Source organism: Bidens hawaiensis, unplaced genomic scaffold (genome assembly GCF_021521415.1).
Source record: "Bidens hawaiensis isolate Kalapana, Puna unplaced genomic scaffold, B.hawaiensis_p1.1 tig00004021_1, whole genome shotgun sequence".
NCBI lineage: Eukaryota > Viridiplantae > Streptophyta > Magnoliopsida > Asterales > Asteraceae > Bidens > Bidens hawaiensis.
In genome coordinates, this window is record NW_027491237.1 from 662,947 (window position 1) to 668,023 (window position 5,077).

Consider the following 5,077-nt stretch of genomic DNA (forward strand, 5'->3'; position numbering starts at 1 on the left):
TAGTGGGTCGTTTTATGGTTTCGGATTACGGTTGAATTGGGTTAGTGGAAGGGCTATGGTTTTCAAATATTTTATGACTGATTGAGGGAAAAGGGTTTATGTTTTGTATTAAAAGTGTTCTAGAATGGGTTATTGTGAATGTAGGTTGGTTGGGTTGGTCGAATGGTTGAGAATGTGTTGGGGATTTAGTTGGTGTGGGTGGGAAGTTTTGTAAGTGAGTAGGAATTGTTTGAGGAATGTAAGGTTCATGAATGTCATGGCTTGGGTCTTGGGTTGGTGGTGTTTGGATGGGTAGTGTTTGGGTTATTGGTTCTTCCTATGGTGGTGGTGGTGAAGGTGGTGGTGTGGCTGGTGGTGTGGGTAGTGGTGTGGCTGGTAGTGTAGGTAAATGTATGTTATATAACTCCCCCTGAGCATCAACCATGTCAACATTATGTCCAACATTTTCATCAATCACTCCAACATTATCAGCAACATCACCATCATTTCCTTCATCTCCATTATCACTGTCATCAGACTCATCATCCTCATCCTCACTTTCTTCCTCCTCCTCAGATGTCAACTCAGGTACAGGCATTGGCTTTGCATCTTGATTAACTAACCAATGCTGGATATCAAACTCAGCTCTTGGATTGAATCTGCTTGTGCTAGAGAATTTGGAAATCCTCTTGTATACATTTGGATTCTGGAGCACATGATTTGTTCCCATTGTGGGTAAATCTTCTAGCTCTCAATAAAAAATGATTTGGAGAAATCTTGGGTAAGCTAAGAACTTCTCTCTGTTTGGCTTCCTCAAGATACTCACCATCACTTCAAAGATCATCCATGAGAAGTTGAATGATAGAGCAAAGACAACGGCTACTTTTGCATTAGCCAAATCTCTACTCATCAGAGTCCAAGATCCCTTCCGAGGAGCAAATCCTTTTATAATGTGATGAATTAAAAACCGATAAATATTCGAAAACATCCCCTTCTGGAACTGTCCCTCATGGACATTCCCCTGATAACCCATAGTTTGCTCAAAGATTTTCAGCAAATAATCAGTCGTGAAATGAATTAGGTTATGGTCATCATCGTTCAAATGAAGACATGCTCTAATCAGTCTTTCAGTGATTCGGACTCTTGATTTGATACGGTAGCTTCCAAACCCCTACCATTTATATCATCACGAAGTATGGCTGAGCGCCAGAATTCTAAAAGATGATTTCTATAGAGAACAGGGCACTCTGTTAATGCAAATCGCATATTTGATCTTTGTAGCCATCTTATCATGTATGCCACCTCCTTATTATCCGAAGTTACTTTTAACAGAGCACATATGTTATGCTTGTGCTCAAATGGGTTCATCATCCGCCATATCTGTCCAAACAAAAACACATTCAAAGCAAAGGTTAGTCATAAAGTTCATATCCTTGAATAGTTTAAAGTTATAATTTGAAGAAGATAATAAGAAATTTCTTTAAGAACCTGATCTTCGACAAATTAATAACCTACAAAAGAAACAGAGAGTTGATAAAGATGAATATTAAATGCCTATAGACACATAATCATTGTCGGAAAACACTTAATTGGTACTTACCGAGTCGGATTGTGTGGGCTTGTAAATTAGGGTTAGGAAATTTAGTTTATTTGATTTAGTCGGTTGGGATTCTGAAACAAGAGCAAAAGTGGAAGGAGAGAGATGAAAATGTGAAAAATTTCTCTAACTCCCTCTCTTATACCTTTTTGAAAGTGGGTTTTAAATGAATTTTGTCATTTAGTGAGTAAATAGTTGTCAAAAAGTAATATTATCCAATTAAACATATTCTCATTTAAAGCCTTGCTCGATAAAGTTCATTTTGCAAACCTTGCTCGTTCCAGATTTATATCAATATTTATAAACTGTTTAGAAATAAAGCTAAGTAAATACAATGAATGAAACTTACTCGAAATACAAGATTGCTCGAGAAATAAATCACAAGAAAAATAATCAAGTACAAATCATCAAATAGGCAACCTTGCTATGAATCAATTAAGAATCCCAAAATAATATCTTAGACCTATTTCTAAATGTCAATCTTGCTCGAATTTTGAATAACACAAACCTTACCAGAAATTTCGTAAACGGTTAACAAATATTCAATCAAGTAAACTTTGAAGCAAAGTATGCTTGAAATACTTCCAGAATACAAAGTGTGCTAGAAGGACTCTAATCACAGAGTGTACTCGAAATGAAGAGTATTGAAATTACCAAGTATGTTGAGAGAACACTTGAAAATTTCAAAGTGTGCTTGAAACATAAAGTGTGCCCGGAAAACTAGGGTTGCCCGAAAACACTTGTAATTTCAAAGAATCATATTCATAATAATGAACTATGCTAGACAAGTACTTATAACAGTTAAAACATCAAAGTTTACCCTAAACAACTTCTAAGCATATTCATAAGTAATACATAATCATCAAGTCTCACAATCACAAAGCTTGCTAGAATTAATTCAAACAGTCAAACAAAAACACCTAAGTGTGCTAGAAAGTACAAAAATATTAAAGCTTGCTGGAAGTAACATGTTCAATCACAAAGCTTGCTAGGATGACCTAAACAACCTATAAAACAGATAAGTTTGCTAGAAAGTTCAGAAATCAATAAAGCTTGTTAGTGAACAGTGTAATCAAACATAATAAATAGCTTGCTAGAAACAGTTGTACTTTCAATCAAAACAACAAAGTATACTAGAAAGTGTAAACTGTATAAAAGCTTGCTCGAAGTATCATAATCATACGTAGACAAATATCAAGCTTGTTAGGAATGTTAAATTTCAAGTAAAATAGTAAATTCTCCCCCAAAATTGTAAAAAAAAAAAAAAAAAAAACACCTTCAAAGCATGCTCGAAAAGGATAAACTTAGACCAAAATGGCTAAGTTTGCTCGGAAAGGTTATAAATCATCAAACCTTACTCGAAAATATATATTTAGACCTTTTGAAGGTAAAATGCAACTCTTTTTGTCTTAACCCAGTTTCTTACATACTTATCTTTAAAGATCATTGTTTAAGAGCAAGTGGGGCATTAAGAGATCAAATTTCAGTTATCATTCCTTTCAAATCATATTCTTTCTTTTTATGAAAAGATCTCAAACATGGGATCATATTGACTAAGTTGCTTTTTTAGTACTTCATTCTCAGCATTATTATGACAGTATAGAAAGGTTAACAGCAGGTCAAGACTTAGCATGAATTTCATTTCTTTGGTGATATGATTAAGGTTCATTTAAGATGCATAATACTAAATGGATAACACATATTGCTTTCTGATGCTCCATATCTATTCTCCAGGCTTATTTGGCTTTCTCCATATCACCCCGATTTGACTCTGACCCCCTAATATTTGGCAAAAACTTTTAATGACAGAAATTTTATATATATATATATATATATCATAAGATTGTGAACATATAACAACATTGTGTTGTTTAATCAGTACATTTTGGGAACCAAATACCAACGGGCTCATGTGTGACTGGATAGTCACTTTTCTGCCTATCATTTGGATAGATGTCTTGGAACATGCATAGACAACAATGTAATTCCACATTAATCTTAGCAGTTTCTTAATGTTTATATCACCTTAGATTTTACACATCATGGGAAAGCAACCATACATGTTAATGACTGTACTAAGTGTCTTTTTAGCCTGTTAAATCCATATGATTGGCCAAATAGTCAATGTACTATCATTTCCCACGTTACAGAAAAACTCATTTTAAAACTCAGTCACCCCAATCACTCTTAGTTTTCATGTAAATGGCTATCCTGTTGGTCCATGTTAGTACACGGTTTTGCGTCTCGAGTCTTTGTATTTAACATTAATGTATTTTTCGTTTAATTTATGTAATAAATTATTAAAGTTTTAAGTTAGTTCGTTAAATGTAATGTCTAGTTCGCTAAGGATGTTTAGCGAACTAAGACTTAAGATATTATCCATCCTGATTCGTTAAGGATGTTTAACGAATCAGGGGGTGATTCGTTAAGGATATTTCTATTTAATGTATTTAACGAAGTGGACACTAGTTTGTTAGGGGATGTTAACGAACTCTGTCCAGATCTACTCTCAATCTTCATTAACGTATTCAATCTTAATATTATACATACACATATACACAACTAATACTAATACTAACATATAACATATAATCAATAGCATCATGAACTCGATCCGTATTATCGATTAAGTAAACTTAGATCAGAGATCGATTTAGGCGTTCACAAGTGGTATCAGAGCTTTCGGTCGTTCGATTGCTCTTGATTTATGTGTTTAATTGTAATTGGGACTGTTTTAGTGTTAAGTTTGGTATAAGTTTGATTACGGGTGGAATTTGATTCAATTTGAGCTTGATTTGGTTTGGTTATGGATCAAGTGGATTGAATATGAGGTTGTTAAGGTATTGGTGAGGTTCGGACAGATGGAATTGGATTTTGGTTTGACTTTGAAGTAATTCGTGTTGTTTTTGGTTTGGCCGAGAAACAGAGGTTTGGTTGTTGATCAGATTGAGTATGATTTTTGAGGAATTATGGTACGAGATTGATACGATTAGTTTCGTGTGTAGTTTACAAGTAAATTGGTAGTCTACTTGTGCGATTTGGTTGTGAATTAAGTTTGCATTACAAATTTTGGTTTCTGGGTGTTGTGTTCTTCATTTCCAGAAATCTAGAAAACTTATTTGAAGATTTGAAGATTTGAATACGATTCTGATTCGTTAAATATTCTACTTAATTCGTCAACAAATTCACGTTGATTCGTTAACATATTTAGCTAAGTTCTTATGAATTTTGGTTGATTCGTTAACCAGTTCGCTTCACCTTTTGATTCGTGTCAACTGATTTGTGTGACAAGCGTCTACCTTGGAAATTGTGTTATAATAACTTTTGCCACATGGCATTTGTTGTCAGAGTTTGTTACAAACCGTTGTAACAACCTGATTCACTATAAATTGATTCGCTATCAACTGTAGCTAGTTCGTTATCTAATTCGCTAGGCCTGTTTTAGTAATTCGTTAAAGATAACTTTCTGATTCGCTAAGCCAATACTTAGTGATTCGCTTA